Source organism: Mobula birostris, chromosome 5, assembly GCF_030028105.1.
Source record: "Mobula birostris isolate sMobBir1 chromosome 5, sMobBir1.hap1, whole genome shotgun sequence".
In the NCBI taxonomy this organism is placed as follows: domain Eukaryota; kingdom Metazoa; phylum Chordata; class Chondrichthyes; order Myliobatiformes; family Myliobatidae; genus Mobula; species Mobula birostris.
The window spans coordinates 132,833,016-132,851,930 of NC_092374.1; positions in this window are offsets into that span (position 1 = coordinate 132,833,016).

Consider the following 18,915-nt stretch of genomic DNA (forward strand, 5'->3'; position numbering starts at 1 on the left):
GTGCCGTAGGGATCGGTGCTGGGTCCTTTGTTGTTTGTCTTCTACATCAATGATCTGGATGATAATGTGGTTAACTGGAATAGCAAATTTACAGATAACATCAAAACTGGGGGAGTAGTGGACAGCGAGGAAGACTATCAAAGCTTTCAGCATGATCTGGACCAGCTGGAAAAATGGGCTGAAAAATGGCAGATGGAATTTAATGTAGACAAAGGTGAGGTGTTGCACTTTGGGAGGACCAACCAGTAGAACAGAGGGACCAGGGAGTACAGATTTATAATTCATTGAAAGTAGATAGTAGAAAGTCGATTCGCAGGTAAATAGGGTTGTAAAGTTTTTGGCGCATTGGCCTTCATAAATCAATGTACTGATTACATTAAGTAGGATGTTATGTTGAAGTTGTATAAGACATTGGTGAGGCCTAAGTTGGAGTATTGTGTGCAGTTTTGGTAACCCACCTACAGGAAAGATGTAAATAAAATTGAGAGAGTGCAGAGACAATCTACAAGAATGTTGTTGGGACTTGGGGACCTGAGTTATAGGGAAGGCTGAATAGGATAGGAGTTTATTACCTAGAATCTAGTAGATTGTGAGGAAATTAGACAGAGGTGTGCAAAATTATGAGGGGTATAGAAAGAGTAAAAGCAAGCAAGCTTTTTCCACAGAGATTGGGTGAGACTACAACCAGAGGTCCTGGGCCAAGAATGAAAGGTGAAATGTTTATGGGAACCTGAGGGGGAACGTCTTCACTTAGAGGGGTGATGAGAGTGTGGAATGAGCTATCAGCGGAAGTGGTGGATGTGGGGACGATTTCAACATTTAGGAGAAAGTTGAATAGGTATATGGATGGGAAGGTTATGGAGGGCTATGGTCTGGGTGCAGATCCATGGGAGTAGACAGCTTAAATGGTTCAGCATGGACTAGATAGACAGAATGGCCTGTTTCTGCACTGTAGTGTTCTATGACTCTATGAATCTAATGAAACACTGGTACTAAGGGGGAGAAGACAGGAAATGTGAGCATAGATATAGTAAAGAGAGAGGCAAAGGAAAGTCAGGGATCAATAAAAACAGAGAACAAGAACCACAGGAACTCAATATGCTCGTCAGAATTTGTGCAGGCAAAGATGTAAGTCAACTCTTTACTCATGATCCATCAGTAAGTTTCACATGGAAGTCTAAGTGTTGTGACTTCAGAGCAGTATTACAAGCCTTTGGACTTCAAAATCCCCAGGTTTCCTTCCTTTTATTTGCTCCTGTGGTCAATTTATTCATCTGGTAGCCGGTAGTGGTATTCTTGACCTACTAAATAAGATGACAATTAGCCGTAAGCAGGAGCCCTTCCCCGTCAAAACTTCCATATCACAAAATAATGTTGTCCTTTTCAGGCCCACACACAGTACCTTTCAGTTCAATAATCCTTAGCTTCAATAGATGTGGTTCAAAAATCTTCACTTCAAAGAGAAAGCAAGATCTTAAGATAACAAGGAAAGTAAGGTTTTCAACATACAATGCATGCCGAAAACTGAAATATAATACTTGCTCATAATATAGTTCTCTGTAGAAGTATCAAACTGATGATCATCTGGATAATAAAACACCTCTGTAAGTGAACTGAAATTGACATAAATGTAACACTAAACTAGAATAACGGATTCATAAGTTATTAGGTACAGATCATGTTTCTGGTTCTAATGTAACAGAATGGAATTTCATTTGAAAATTGCCTAGCATGATTATTTAAAAATTATATGTTGCATTACATATTGAGGCATTAATGCAAACAATATGTATGAACATGAAGGCAGAGAATTTGTAATGCTGAATAATCAAATATGGAGCTTCGTGCTTTCACTCATATCACTCTGCAATAATGTTCTCATGTCCAACATGGTAACAGAATGCATACGCCAGAAATACTTATTTTCCAAGAAACACTGGGCGTCTTCCTGGAGTGATACAGGAGAAAAAAGGATAAAGACAGCTTTCAGAGAGGCGGGACTGCGCAGGCGTGTGACGTCGGGCAGTGCAGCGCGGCAGATTTAAAAGGAACAGAGCCTCATACAGCGGGCAGCGTAGTTTGTGGGCAGCGGAGTGAGCCGGGAGCAGAGTGAAGGCTTAAGGACTTCGGCTCAACGGGCTTAGGCGGAAATGGGCGAGGCGAGGAAGGTTCGGTATTCATTTTCTGTTGTTATTTGAGGAGAGGGGTAGTATGAGTGTGAGGGCAGTTTGTTGTTCTCGGTGTTGGATGTGGGAGGCCCTGAAGTCTCTAAGCCTCCCGGACGTCTACATCTGCGCCAAGTGCATCGAGATGCAACTCCTAAGGGACCGCGTTACGGAACTGGAGCTGCAGCTCGATGACCTTCGTCTGGTCAGGGAGAGTGAGGAGTTGATAGAGAGGAGTTATAGGCAGGTGGTCACACCGGGGCCACGGGAGGCAGACAAGTGGGTCACGGTTAGGAGGGGGAAGGGGAAGAGTCAGGTAATAGAGTGTACCCCGGTGGCTGTGCCCCTTAACAATAGGTACTCCTGTTTGAGTACTGTTGGGGGGGACAGCTTACCCGGGGGAAGCGACAGTGGCCCTGTAGTTCAGAAGGGTAGGGAAAGGAAGAGGAGGGCAGTTGTGATAGGGGACTCGATAGTAAGGGGGTCAGATAGGCGATTCTGTGGATGCAGTCCAGAGACCCGGGTGGTAGTTTGCCTCCCTGGTGCCAGGGTCCGGGATATTTCTGATCGTGTTCAAGATATCCTGAAGTGGGAGGGTGAGGAGCCAGAGGTCATGGTACATATAGGTACCAGTGACATAGGTAGGAAAAGGGATGAGGTCCTGAAAGGAGAATATAGGGAGCTAGGAAGGGAGTTGAGAAAAAGGACCGCAAAGGTAGTAATCTCGGGATTACTGCCTGTGCCACGCGACAGTGAGAGTAGGAATGCGATGAGGTGGAGGATAAATGCGTGGCTGAGGGATTGGAGCAGGGGGCAGGGATTCAAGTTTTTGGATCATTGGGACCTCTTTTGGCGCAGGCGTGACCTGTACAAAAAAGGACGGGTTACACTTGAATCCTAGGGGGACCAATATCCTGGCAGGGAGATTAGCGAGGGCTACTGAGGTGACTTTAAACTAGAGTGGTTGGGGGGTGGGAATCAAATTAAAGAGGCTAGGCGAGAGGAGGTTAGTTCACAACAGGGGGATGGGAACCAGTGCAGAGAGACAGAGGGGTGTAAAGTGAGGGTAGAAGCAAAAAGTAGTAAGGAGAAAAGTAAAAGTGGCAGGCCGACAAATCCAGGGCAAGCATCAAAAAGGGCCACTTTTCAACATAATTGTATAAGGGCTAAGAGAGTTGTAAAAGAGCGCCTGAAGGCTTTGTGTGTCAATGCAAGGAGCATTCGTAACAAGGTGGATGAATTGAAAGTGCAGATTGTTATTAATGAATTTGATATAGTTGGGATCACAGAGACATGGCTCCAGGGTGACCAAGGATGGGAGCTCAACGTTCAGGGATATTCAATATTCAGGAGGGATAGACATGAAATAAAAGGAGGTGGAGTGGCGTTGCTGGTTAAAGATGTGGCTGTTACACTTTATTCTGCATTGTTATTGTTTTACCTTGTTCTACTACAATGCCGTGTAATGATTTGATCTGTATGAGCACTATATGTTCACTGTATCTTGGTACAGGTGACAATAATATATCAGTACCAATACCAACGGTTTAGATTTTAGCAAAGAGAACAAATAAATTGATAGAGTAAAAGTAGACCATGAGACTCAGCTTGTATAAAATATGAAAGTGAACTGTGAAAGCATTATACAATACTATGAAAAAGTCTTAGGCACCCTAGCTATATGTATATATATGTGTGTGTGTGTGTGTGTGTGTGTGTGTGTGTGTGTGTGTGTGTGTGTGTGTGTGTGTGTGTGTGTGTTTATTTATTTATTTATTCTGTATATAAAGATAAAGGCCGAAAGAAAAATGAACCTTTGACCTACCAAGGTGCAGGTGAAGTGTTGCCTCACCTGGAAGGACTGTTTGAGGCCCTGAATGGAGATGAGGTGGGAGGTGAACGGGCAAGCATAGCACTTATCCCACTTGCAGGGATAAGAGCCAGAGGGAGATTAGTGGGGAGAGATGAATGGACTAGAGAATCACTGAGAGAGCAATCCCTGCGGAAGGCAGAGAGTGAGCGGAAGTTGCAGACGATGAGGTGCTGAGTGCGGAGGCTCATGGTGCGGTAGGCAAGGACAAGAGGAGACCCATCTCTGTTACGGTGGCAGGAAAATGGGGTGAGGACGAAAATGTCCGAACGGTCCATGAACATAAAAATTGCCTCACTATTCCTTTTCTTTGCACTTTATATTGATTTTAGTAATTTAGAGTAATTTTATATTTTTGCACTGTACTGTTGCAGCAAAACAACAATTATCATGGGACGTAACTCAAAGGCAATAAATCTGTTTCTGATATCTTATGGCTATAGTTTGTTGGGGTAGTTATGTGAATAAATCTATTGAAGCATTTCCCACATCGAAGTAAAATTTATTATCAAAGTACATGTATGCACACGTTGCCATATACTACCTTGAGATTCATTTTCTTGCAGACATTCACAGGAAAATAAAGAAATACAGTATAATTTACAAAAATCATAAACAAACAAATGCAAAAGAAGACAAATTGAGCAAATAATTTAAAAAAAACTGAGAACATGAGTTGTAAAGAACCCTGGAAAGTGTGTCTGTAGGTTGTAGATTCAGGTTGGATTTGTGGTGAGTGAAGTTATCCACACTGGTTCAGGAGCCTGATGGTTGAGGGGTAATAACTTCCTGAACCTGGTGGTGTGGGAACGAAGGCTTCTGAACATCCTTCCGAATGGAAGCAGTGAGAAGACAGCATGGCCTGCATGGTGGGGGTCCTTGAAGATGGATGCTGATATCTTGTAGCATTTATCCATGTGAATGTTCTCAATGGGGGGAGGGCTTTGCCTGTGATGGCCCAGCCTGTATCCATCACTTTCTGTAGACTTTTCTTGGCCATTGGTATTTCTATACCAACAGTTTCACAGTATTTCATTGGATGAAATGCATTTTGCAACATTCAAACGCTATGAAGAATGATATAAGTTATTGCAATAGGCTGTGAATACTATAATTATTTGCCTATGGATAAAGTAGAATTAGGGGATTGTGGTTAACATTAACATGAAATGCTGTGGAAGATGAATGGAACTCAGTGAGCAATTGTCTATATTGGACTGAAATGTTAAATTCTGTGGATCAATCAAAACAAATGTGCTAGTTTTTGCCAAAAGTCACTCCAGCTTAGTATAACTGACAGAGATGAACGTACAGTAAAAAGTTTGTTTGAAAGAAAATTGATAGGATTTACGGGGTGCCATACTGAGAGAAAAAAAAACAGTTCTAGTTCTGTGCAGGAAGGACTAAGGATTCTCTTTCATCTTTAAGTTAAAAGAGTTCATATCAAAGATATCAATAACTGTGATGAAAAACGTTTCTGACATCTCGAAACAGCTGCTATCAAAATAAGCCTTGGACAAGTGAAAGTCTATCTAACATTAAAGGAAGTTTCTGATCGGCCCTTGTTTAGAGGCAGTGAGAAAGAAGTTCCCTGTGTTGTGTGATGTCAGACGAGCAAGCACAAGACAGGGAAAAAAAAACAAATAAAGAAATCTTCCGCAGCACAGTCTCACAAAGACTCCCTTTAATTTTCAGCCTTGCAGTGTCGTGGCCTTAAAACTGTACCTGCAAAACAGTTAGCCATTGTCTGACAACCACTATCTTAGCTGCTACTGTCAATGATAGGCGTGTCTTAAGCATTAGGCTTTCAATGAAGAATCAGCTGCATATCCAGGGCACTGGGCCTTGCCAAAAACATGAAGATTTTTCAAAGCAGGGAGCATCCATTACACAGGATGATCAAAACATGCTTTAATCTGAAGCACTTAGCCAATGATTCCACCTCGCCATTGCTACTGAAACATTGGTCAAAACAACATCACCACTGAGAATAAATTTGCTTAACTTCATGTTTCTGATATATATTGCTTATTTATTATTATTATTATTGATTTTTTTCCTCTTTTTGTACTCGCACACATTGTTGTGTTTGCGCATTGCTTGTTTGTCCATCTTTGCTGTCTCTGTTTTTCCATTGATTCTATCGTGTTTCTTTGCATTTACTATGAATGCCCACAAAAAAATGAATCTCAGGGGCTTCGGAAGGATAAATAAATGGGCGAGGATATGGCAAATGGAGAAAAACATGAGTAACATGAGGTGTAGTGGTTAGCACAATGCTTTACGCTACAGGCGAGCCAAGCTCAGTTCCCGCTGCTGCTTGTAAGGAATTCTCCCAGTGTCCGCGTGGGTTTCCTCCGGGTGCTCCAGTTTCTTCCCACAGTCCAAAGATGCACTGGTTAGTAGGTTAATTGGTCATTGTAAAATTGTCTTGTGATTAAGTTCAGATTAAATTGGGGGATTGCTGGGCGACGTGGCTTGTAGGGCCAGAAGGGCCAATTATGTTCTGTAGCTCAATAAATAAATAAAAACACAAAAGACTGCAGATGCATGGAACTGGAATACCAGATGATCTGCTGGAGGAACTTCATGGGTCAAGCAGCGTTTATTGGGCTGAAGGAGCATTTCAGGTTGAATCCCCACATGAGGCTGAATAAATGTGAAGTTATCCACACAATTAGAAGAGTTCAAGGTTGAAAATTCAAAATTCAAGATTATTAATGTCATTTCCTGTACACAAGCGTGAAGAAAAACAGAACAGTTGTTACTCTGGTTTCGATGCAGCACAGGAAGATAAAGAACACAATATTAATTTAAAAACACAATAAATATAAATACGTAAGTTGATAGTATGTCTATAAAGTGATGCTAGGCACAGGAGTGTCTGTACCTAAGGTGACTGAGGGGAAATGGGAAGGAATGGAAAGGTGTTGTTGTTCAGAGAAGTCTTTTACTCAACTCACTGCAGCATGCAGGTATATCAAACAATCAGCCAAACATTCAATATGTTCATCTTTTTAAATATTCAGAGAATCAAGAGGTATGGAATTAAAACTGGAAAGTGAGGGGAAACAACTATTTATTTATATCGAGCAGCTGTGAGGGTCATACCCCTGCTTCTGTTTCCTATGTTCTGCTGGTAGAATATTCCATGGAACTATTTACAGAAATTCTGAAGGTATGTTCTAGTAATCTTGCATATCCAGTACAGTACAAATGTCTTAGGCACATACTGTATATAGCTAAGGTGCCTACGTCTTTTGCACAGTACTGTAGTAATTTTATGTATTGCACTGTACTGCTGCAAAAAAAAAACAAATTTCATGACATATGTGACTGATGATAAACCTGATTCTGATATGGGTCGCTACTGTGGAGCGAGAGTGGGAAGGGGCAGGGAGAGGGGAGGGTGCAGGAAGTGCCAGAGAGATTAGCTGTAATCAATAAACCAATTGTTTGGATTCAGATGACCTTGCCTGGTGTCTCAGGGCTGGGTGTGTCTGCACCCGCACCAATTCCCCCCCCCCCCACCCCTGGCACTCCTTCTCTGCCACCAGTCCCACACCCCTCCTGTGGTGTTCCACACTCACCATTTCCAACATCCTTTCCTCCCACCAGGTTTACAAACTCACTCTCCACTCCATGTTGACAAATACGGTATTGTGTGAAAGTCTTAGGCACCCAAGCTATATGTACCTAAGACTTTTGCACAGTAGTGTACTTATTCCACTTCTTCTTCGGCTGTCCATCGACTTCCGATGTTGACTGAGGCCTGGGCAGTTGCCCATGCTTGAAGTCTCCCCTCTCCATGCCACTGATGTTGTCCAAGGACCCATACAGCTTGGCACCAGTGTCGTCACAGAGCAATGTGTGGTAAAGTGCCTTGCTCAAGGACACAACACGCTGCCTTAGCTGACCTTCAGATCACTGGACCGACGCCTTAACCACTTGGCCACACGCCACAATTTATCCCTCAATTAGACCACCAACAAAAAGGCAATCTGACACAATGTCATATTGTTATTCATAAGACCATAAGACCATAAGACATAGGAACAGAATCAGCCCATTGAGCCTGCTCCGCCATTCCATCATGGCTGATCCTGGATCCCATTCAACCCCATACACCTGCCTTTTCACCATACCCTTTAGTGTTCTGACCGATCAGGACACTATCGACTTCCACCTTAAATATACCCACAGACTCGGCCCCCACCACAATCTGTAGCAGAGCATTCCACAGATTCACTACTCTCTGGCTAAAGAAATTCCTTGTTACCTCTGTTCTAAAGAGACACCCCTCAATTTTGAGTCTGTGCCCTCTAGTTCTGGATACCCCACCATAGGAAACATCCTCTCCACATCCACCTTATCTAGTGCTTTCAATATTCGGTAGGTTTCAATGAGATCCCCATGCATTCTTCTAAATTCCAGTGAGTACAGGCCCAGAGCTGCCAAAGCTCCTCATATACTCTACCTTTCATTCCCAGAATTATCCTTGTGAGCCTCCTCCGGACTCTCTCTAATGACAACTCATCCTTTTTGAGATATGGGGCCCAAAAACATTGACAATACTCCAAGTGCGGCCTGACTAGTGACATATAAGGACTCAGTATTATCTCCTTGTTTTTATATTCCATTCCCCTTGAAATAAATGCCAACATTGCATTTTCCTTCTTTACCACAGTCTCAACCTGTAAATTAACCTTCTGGGAATCTTGCATGAAGACTCCAAAGTCCATCTGCACTTCTGATGTTTAAACCTTCTCCCCATTTAGATAATAGTCCACACTATTGACCCTTTTACTAAAATGCATTATCATACATTTCCTAACACTGTATTCCATCTGCCACTTTTTTGCCCATTCTTCCAATTTGTCTAAGTCCTGCTGCAATCACATTGCTTCCACAGCACTATCTACCCCTCCACCTATCTTCGTATCACCTGCAGACTTTGCCACAAAGCCATCAATTCCATTATCCAAATCATTGACAAACAATGTGAAAGGTAGCGGTCCCAATACTGACACCTGAGGAACACCACTAGTCACTGGAAGCCAACCAGAAAAGGCCCCTTTTATTCCCCACTCGCTGCCTCCTGCCTGTCAGCCATTCCTCTATCCATGTCAATATCTTTCCTGTAATGCTATAGGATTTCATCTCGTTAAGCAGCATCATGTGTGGCATCTTATCAAATGCCTTCGGAAAATCCAAGTAAATGATATCCACTACCTCTCCTTTGTCTACCCTGCTTGTTATTTCCTCAAAGAACTCTAACAGATTTGTCAAGGCAAGATTTCCCATGACCAAAACCATGCTGACTTTGACTTATTTTATCATTAGTCTCCAAGTACCTCGAAACTTCATCCTTAATAATAGACTCCAATATTTTCCTAACCACTGAAGTTAGGCAAGCTGGCCAATAATTTCCTTTCTTTTGCCTTCCTCCCTTCTTAAAGAGTGAAGTGACATTTGCAATTCTACAGTCCTCTGGGACCATGCCAGAATCCAGTGACTCTTGAAAGTTCATGACCAATGCATCCGTTATCTCTTCAGCAACCTCTCTCAGGACTCTAGGATGTTGTCCATCTGGTCCAGGTGACTTATCCACCTTAAGGCCTTTGAGTTTGCCTAGCACTTTTTCCTTTGTAATAGCAATGGCATTACATGATACTGTTTCCCTTTCTTAAAACTATGGTTACACCTCTGAATTGGACAATAAAGGTCTGAGATTGTGGATTCTGCCTTTGGTGAGAAGTTATGAAACCATAAGATATAGGAGCAGAATTAGGCCATTTGGCTCATCAAGTCTGCTCTGCCATTTCATCATGGCTGATCCAATTTTCCTCTCAGCCTCAATCTCTTGTCTTCTCCCCATATCCCTTCATGTCCTGACCAATCAAGAATTCTATCAACCTCTGCCTTAATTATACATAAAAACTTGGTCTTCACAGTGGCCTGTGGCAATAAATTCTACAGATTCACTACTCTCTGCTCACCTTTTTACTAGCTCAATTATGTTATTCCAAATCCAGTTAAACTTACTTGACTTTAAATTCTCCAACTATCATTGTTGAATTCTAGTATGTCTCTGGAATCAATGGTCCACATCCCAAGGTGCTAATCCAGGAAGCTAAGTATCATGATGCAAATCTTAATACATTAATACTCAGCTGTCAGCTATAGAATTGCCATCTAGCATGCCACACATGCACGACTTTTAATCTTATCTATACACACGATACTGCAATCCTTTATATATAACAAGATCTACTAGATAGAACGCAAACAACACACATCAAAGTTGCTGGTGAACGCAGCAGGCCAGGCAGCATTTCTGGGAAGAGGTACAGTTGACGTTTCAGGCCGAGACCCTTCGTCAGGACTAATTGAAGGAGACCGCTTTGCTGAACACCTACGCTCTGTCCGCCAGAGAAAGCAGGATCTCCCAGTGGCCACACATTTTAATTCCACATCCCATTCCCATTCTGACATGTCTATCCACGGCCTCCTCTACTGTAAAGATGAAGCCACACTCAGGTTGGAGGAACAACACCTTATATTCCGTCTGGGTAGCCTCCAACCTGATGGCATGAACATCGACTTCTCTAACTTCCGCTAATGCCCCACCTCCCCCTCGTACCCCATCCGTTTTTTATTTTTATACACACATTCTTTCTCTCTCTCTCCTTTTTCTCCCTCTGTCCCTCTGACTATACCCCTTTCCCATCCTTTGGGTTCCCCCCCCCTTGTCGTTCTCCCCGGACCTCCTGTCCCATGATCCTCTCGTATCCCCTTTGCCAATCACCTGTCCAGCTCTTGGCTCCATCCCTCCCCCTCCTGTCTTCTCCTATCATTTTGGATATCCCCCTCCCCCTCTCAAATCTCTTACTAACTCTTCCCTCAGTTAGTCCTGACGAAGGGTCTTGGCCTGAAACGTCGACTGCACCTCTTCCTAGAGATGCTGCCTGGCCTGCTGCGTTCACCAGCAACTTTGATGTGTGTCTACTAGATAGACTCCATTGTCTCATTACATCCAGATTTGCTTGAAGTCAAAAGTTCCCAGATCTGTTGATAATACTCAAGTCCCACCTCATCCATGCCTATTAAGTAGGGCAAAATTTTGTAGATATTCTTTACCCTAATTATCAAAAAACATTTTTGATAATTAGGGTGTGGAATGCCAACAAAACTAATACCAACCAACCAAATAACAGCCACATGACCTTAAGCTCTCAACTATAAATATTGCACCTATATATATTGCACAGGATCGGAAAAAGCTGCCAAGGGTTGCAAACTTAACCGCCTCCAGTATGGGCACTAGCCTCCCCAGCATCGAGAACACCTTCTGAAGCTGATGCCTCAAGAGGACGGCATTCCTCATTAAAGATCCTCACCTTCCAGGACGTGTCTTCATCTCAGAACTACCATCATAGAGGAGGTACTGAAGCCAACATTTCAGGAGCAGCTTCTCACCCTCTGCCATCGGACTTTTGAATGGACAATGAACCCATGTTCACTACCTCAATATTACGCTCTCATTATGCACTGTTGACTTACTTTAATATCTCTTTTTGTAATTTATAGTAATTTTTATGTATTGTGCTGTACAAATTTCACAACATAAGTCAGTGATAATAAACCTAATTCTGACACAGCATGGAAGAGACCCTTCCAGCCCTTCGAGCCGCAACCCCCGACAACCCGCGTTTAATCCCAGGACAACTTACAATGACCAGTCAACCTATCTTTGGACTGTGGAAGAAAACTGGAGCACTCAGGGAAAATCCACGCATTCCATTGGGGGTGGGGGGGACGTACAGAGGACGTCGGGATTGAATTCTGAACTCCGTTATGCCCTGACCTGTAATAGCGTCGAGCTAACTGCTATGTAACCATGTCGCCTTGTATACACCATAAAGCAGGGGTTCCTCACAGACCCCTTGCTTACTGGTGTTGGTCCATGGCATAAAAGAGGTTGGGAACGCTGATCTAAAAGAATGTTGTGTACATGATTCTGACTTGCACATAGCATTCCATTGTAGTGTATACAAGAGTTAAAATACTTGATGGTTTAAATTGGGTGAACGTATCATCTTCAGGTAAAGCGGAGAAGGTGGAGTCACTGTGCTAAGAGTGCTTTCCCTTTTCTCATGTTCTCTTGCAACATAGGTGTTTACTGAGTCCAGACAAGCTCTCATCTTTCCCAATCCACCACTGATCTCCTCACAATCCATTCTTTCTCACATGCTGATGAACACCACACTGATTCTCTAACCATTCAAAGCACATTTATTGTCGAATTATGTGCACATTATACCATCTTGCAATTCATCTCCTTACGGGCAGCCACAAAGCAAGAAATCCAAAAGAACCCATTAAAAGAAACGACCAACAAACACCCTGAGCTAATAGGCTGGTCCTGGACTTATTTCATAATTTACTGGCATAATTTACATATTACTAGTTAACTATTTATGGTTCTATTACTATTTATTATTTATGGTGCAACTGTAACGAAAACCGAGTTCCCCCGGGATTAATAAAGTATGACTATGACTATGACTATGTGCAGAGAGAGGGAGAAGAAAAAGAAACAAATCGTGCAAATGATAGAAGTATGCAAACAGCTTTTAGAATGACAGTGAGTCCCAGAGCAACTGAAGCAGGCTCACAGCTTCAGTCTCCGTGCAGCGAAGAGCAGAGTAAACCTTGTGGACAAGCAAAACCGGCCCGACCCTCACCCCTGGTCCCGACACCCTGTCCTTTCAATCCATCTCGCCTGACGTTTAAATCGCCCAAACATCGGGTCATTCCTCACTCTAAGACCCAGGTCCTGCTGCATTGATATGCTCTGTGCCTGGAGAGCATTGCCACGTTTCGGCCTGTACCCAACCTTTCCAGTCGGCCCCGTGCTTAAACCAGTTCAAGTGGACAGGCCCCAAATCTGCCTCTCCTCCGCTCCAGCTTTTCACTGCTCTGCTCGCCCCAACTTCATCTCGAAGATGCCTCGACTCTTCATTGTTTGTGGTGATCAGTTACCATAATTCACTTACTCTAGCCAGGATTTAAAGTAACCAATTACCTACCAACCAGCATGTCTGGGATCTGGGAGGCAACCAAAGCACCAGGGAAAATCCATGCAGAAATAGCAAGAAACTGCAAACTCCATCCAGACAGCAGTCAAGAATAACATCGAATGGAGCTGTATACCACCTGCTTGCCACTGTACTGACTATGACAGAGATGAGGTGAATTTATTTCTCTCAGGGTCATGAGTCTTTGAAACTTCCTTTCACAAAGACCAGTGAAGCGATGTCTTATTTGAACACAGAAGGAGAACATGGGAGAGTACACGACAGGAACAGGCTCTTTAGACCACGATGTTGGCGCTGACCATGATGCCAAGTTGAATATATCTGCCATTCCCCGCATGTTCACAGGCTTCACACATAGGAGGCTAGAGGACCTCAGCAAGTCAGGCAGCATCTACGGAGGGGAATGAAAAGTCGAGGTTTTGGGCCGAGGCCCTTCATCAGGAGTAGAAAGGAAGGGGGCAGAAGCGAGAGTCAGATGATGATGGAAGGACTGTAAGCTGGCAGGCGATAGATGTCCCCAATTTTGTATTTTTGGGGAGAGCGTACAAACTCCTTACAGACCGCAGTAGGAACTGAACCCAGAAGGGGGCAGAAACAGGTCAAAGTTGCTAATTATGTCAAAGACTAATAGTATGCAAGTTTGTACACTTTTTGAAATGATCAAAGTTCAAAGTTCAACTAAATTTATTATCAAACTACCATATACAGACTTGAGACTCACTTTCTTGCAGGCATATTCAATAAATCCATTAACGATAATAGAATCAGTGAAAGGTTGCTCCAACAGGATGGACAACCACTATGCAAAAGACAACAAACTGTGCAAATACAAAAAGAAAGAAAAAATAATAATAAATAAATAAGCAATAAATATGGAGAACATGAGATGAAAAATTCTTGAAAGTGAGTCCATTGGTTGTGGGAATAATTCAGTGACGGGGCAAGTGAAGTTATCCCCTCTGGTTCAAGAGGCTGATGGTTGAGTGCAATAACTTCCTGAACCTGGTGCTGTGAGCCTTGAGGTTCCTGTACTACCCTCCTGATGGCAGCGGCGAGAAGAAAGCATGACCTGGGTGCTGGGGGTCCCTGACAATGGATGTAGTTTTCCTGCGGCAGCGCTTCGTGTAGGTTTGCTCAGTGATGGGGATGGTTTTACCCGTGATGAAGTGGGTCATAGCCACTATTTTCTGTAGCATTTCCATTCAAGGGCATTGGTGTTTCCATACCAGGCTGTGATGTAACTAGTTAATATACTCTTCAGCACGAGTCTATAGAAGTTTGTCAAAGTTTTGCCAAAGTCATGCCAAATCATTGCAAGCTCCTAAGGAAATAGAGGTGCTGCCGTGCTTTCTTCACAATTGCACTTACGTGCTGGGCCCAAGACAGGTCCTCTGAAATGTAAACACCAAGGAATTTTAGATTAGGTTATGAAGACACACAGTCCTCTTTTATTGTCATTTAGTAATGCATACATTAAGAAATGATACAATATTTCCTCCGGTGTGATATCACAAAACACAGGACAGACCAAGACTGAAAAAACTGACAAAACCACATAATTATAACATATAGTTACAACAGTGCAACAATACCATAACTTGATAAAGAAGTCCATGAGCACAGTAAAGTTCAAAGTCTCTCAAATGTCCCACATCTCACGCAGACGGGAGAAGGAAGAAAAACTCTCCCTGCCATACCGACCACAATCCGACTTTGAGTCATCCGAAAACTTCGAGCTCTGATCAGCTCTCCGACACCGAGTACTGAGTGCCATCTCTGTCCGAATGATTCGACCCCCTTCTCGGTCGCCAAAAGCAGGCAAGGCCAGGGATTTTGAGGCCTACCCTCCGAAAGATTCCCGACAACGCAGTAACGACAGCAGCGAATGAGCATTTCAGAAATTTCTCCAGATGTTCCTCTGTGTTTTCACGTCCATTCTCCATCAAATCAGAATTGTCCACGGCCCCTATTTAACAGATACGATATCATTTTTCACCGGAGGGCTGCACACGCACAGGCGCACCGCCATCTTCTCTTCCCTCCTCAATTTAAGGTTGGTGATGCTCTCCTCCTCTGATCCCCTCATGAGGACCAGTCAGAGTCACAGCTGGTCTTGACTGCATCAGTATTTTCAGAAAATCCATCAACATCCATTTTCAAATTTTGCATAACTATCTCACTTTCCCTGAGATAATCATCGAATTCAGGTATCCAAGTTGTGGGTTCTGTTCTTCTGATTGTATACTTAACCCTTTTTACCTATTATCTCCAATATAAGAACATCATACAAATCCAGGAATAGCATTCTACTACATCCAGTAAAGATTCATTACTGTGTAGAAATTCAAGTCTGTGCATATCGGTAATAATATCTCCTCCACGCTGACAATCAGCACTCATGTGCTTGGAGCACACTTAGCCCCCTGCTCTACTCTCTCTACCCCCATCACTGATTAGGTAGGCACAGCACAAACACGGTCTATAAATTTGCCAATGACTTAACTATTGTTGGCAGAATTTCAGATGGTGACCAGGAGGCGTACAAGAATGAGGTAGATCAGCTGGTTGAGTGGTTTTGCAACAACAACCTTACAGTGTCAGTAAGACCAAGGGATTGATTGTGATTTCAGGCAGAGGAAGTCAAAAGTACACACGGTAGTCCTCATCGAGTGATCAGCAGTGGAGAGGATGAAATTTCAAACCCCTGGGAAAAGTTCATAAGCTCCTTGCCAACATCTCTGAAGATGTGCCCAACATATTGATGCAATTACAAAGAAGGCACGACATCGGCTATATTTCATTGCTAACTAAAAGAGACTCGGTATGTCACCAAAGACTCTTGCAAATTTCTACACTGTGTATAACATTGTGACTGATCGCATCACTGTCTGGTGTGGAGGGGCCACTACACAGGATCGGGAAAAGCTGCAGAATCTCATAACCTCAGCCAGCTCCATCATTGAAGACATCTTTAGAAGGCAATGCCTCAAAAAGATGGGATTAATCATTAAGGACCCCTATCACCCAGGGCATGCCCTCTTCTCATTGTTACCATCTGGAAGGAGGTACAGGGGGCTGAAAGCACACACTCAGTGATTCAGGGACAGTTTTCTCCCCTCTGCCTTCTGATTTCTGAATGGATAATGAACCCATGAACACTATCTCACTACCTTCCCCTCTCTTGTCACATTACTTATTTCATCTATTTTTATATTGTCAGTTATGGTATTTTTTATGTTTCGCAATGCTCTGCTGCTGCAAAATTTAAAAAAATCACCACAGATGCCAGTGATATTAAACCTGATGCTGATTCTCCAGCCTAACATCTCATTCTCAAAGATGAGGCCTACACCCACAATTTACAGCATTCCGTTCACATGTGCTGCAGCGTGCATCATAGCAACTCAAGTCAAAATGTAAAACAGACTTGAGAAAGCAAACTTACAGAATTAGGTTATTAGATTAACTGTTAGACAATCTGATTGTGGCACATAGTGAGTGGATTTGTGCAATGAACATTTGATTTAACACGTGATAGAGCCTACAGCGTATCTCAAATTAACTGATGAGCAGTCCTTTCAAATGCAGAAAACCAAACTCTTTTCCATGTGTTACATGCTATGGAAATGTAGAATGATACACTATGACGAGTGTGGCTGTTTTTATTGGTTATCCCACAAATATATCATCTTTAATCACTTTGGGCTGGAATGTACTCAGAGCCGAGAACATTCTGCCTCTGCAACTTCAAAGGGAATGGACAAATCCCTAAGGTCTACTTTAACTCTCAGCTGATTTCCACAGAAGTCAGTTAAGTTACTGATGCATGACTCACCATAACTACCCATCCCCATTTCTGTGCTTGCACTTCACATCTCAAAATGCAAGTAAAGTTGGCTGAAGGTCAGACTGCATCTGGGGTACTGTGAGTAATTTTGGGCCCCTTATGTAAGAAATGCTGTGCTGGCATTGGAGAGGGCCAGAGGAGGCTCACAGGAAAGATCACAGGAATGAAAGGGTTAATATATGAGGAACGTTTGATTGCTCTGGGCTCGTACTCACTGGAGTTTAGAAGAATGAGGGTGTATCTCATTTTGAAAAGCCTAGATAGAGTGAACGTGGAAGAGATGTTTCCTATTGTGGGGGGAGTCTAAGAGCAGAGGGCACACCCTCAGAATAGAGCAACAGAGATGAGGAGGAATTTCTTTAGCCAGACGATGGTGACTGTGTGGAATTCATTACTATGAATAGCTGTGGAGTCGAAGGTATTGAGTACATTTAAAGCGGAGGTTGATAGGTTATTGATTAATCAGGGCTTTAAAGGTTACGGAGAGAAGGCAGGAGGACAGGGTTGAGAGGGATAATAAATCAGCCATTATGGAATGACAGAAAAGACTCAGTGAACCAAATGGCCTAATTCTGCTCCTGTGTTTTATGGTCCAAGGTAGCCATAAATCTGCGTGTATTGGTGCCAATGGAAAAGAATCCTAAGGGTAGACAAGCGATAGAAATAAGCATCAGGTGTAAGACTTTGCTTGGGAGAAAGAGAGCTGTTCTCTTACTTCTCCTGACCTCAGAGAGGTAAGTGACTAACTAACCTTTCAAGGCTCTGTTATATCTCAGTAATGGTAGGAAAGCAGCTGTTGCCTCCTGGTTGATACTCATAGAGTCATGGAGTCATACAGCATAGAAACCCAAGTGGGCCATGCTGTCCCAGAACAGCTTCTCCCCTTCCGCTGTTGATTTCCGAATGGACAATGAATCCATAAACACCTCTTCACTATTCCTTTGCCTCTCTTTTTGCACTACATATTTAATTTATTTTTATGTATATACTTTGTATTGTAATTTATAGCTTTTATCACTATGTATTGCAATGTACTGCTGTCAAAAAACAGCAGACTTTACAACATATTAAACCTGATTCTGATCCTGATTCCTGTCTAAATCAGTCCCACTTGCCCACATTTGGCCTGTATTCTTCAACACCTTTCTTACCTATCCCCAAGTACCTTTGAAATCGTATTAATGTACCTGCATCAGCCGCTTCTTCTGCTGGCTTCTTCCAACATACTGACCAACTTCTGGGTGAGAAAGTTGTCCCTCAGCTTTCTATTAAATCTCTCTCCTCTCGGGTTTGATACAGCAATCTTTGGCAACACAGTGGTAAAGTAAAAGAATTCTAGATTCCCCAGGGTTGGAGAATGAAAAACTAGTGGGGGGAGATTTAATACAGAGGTGAAAACAACTTTCTATTGTCTCTCAGTAGATAGGGGCACTGAATCAAAATCAGAACCTGGTTTATTATCACTGGCATACATTGTGAAACTTGTTGTTTTGTGGCAGCTATACATCGCAATACATTAAAAATTGCTAGAGATTATGATATTAAATATTAATTAATTAAATAAATAAATAGTGCAAAAAAAGAACAAAGTAGTGAGGTCGTTTTCGAGGATTCAGAAATCTGATGGTGGAGGGGAAGAAGCTGTTCCTAAAGGTCTTCAGTCTCCTCCACCTCCCTGTTGGAGGTAATGAGAAGATGACTCCCTCTATACCCCCCAATGATCTTATAACATCACCCACCATTCTCCTCACGTCACTGCTGAAAAAGAGAGCTAAAATTTCATTTACGTGATCCTAAGCTGGATACTTAATGGAAAAATTCCATCTTCCGTTGGAAGGGCAGCTTAGCCCAGTAAATTAGGCCTCAGCTGAATGTGGGCTGGGATCATGGGCAAACAGATGGAATTTCTGCCAACAGTTCAGCAAAATCACA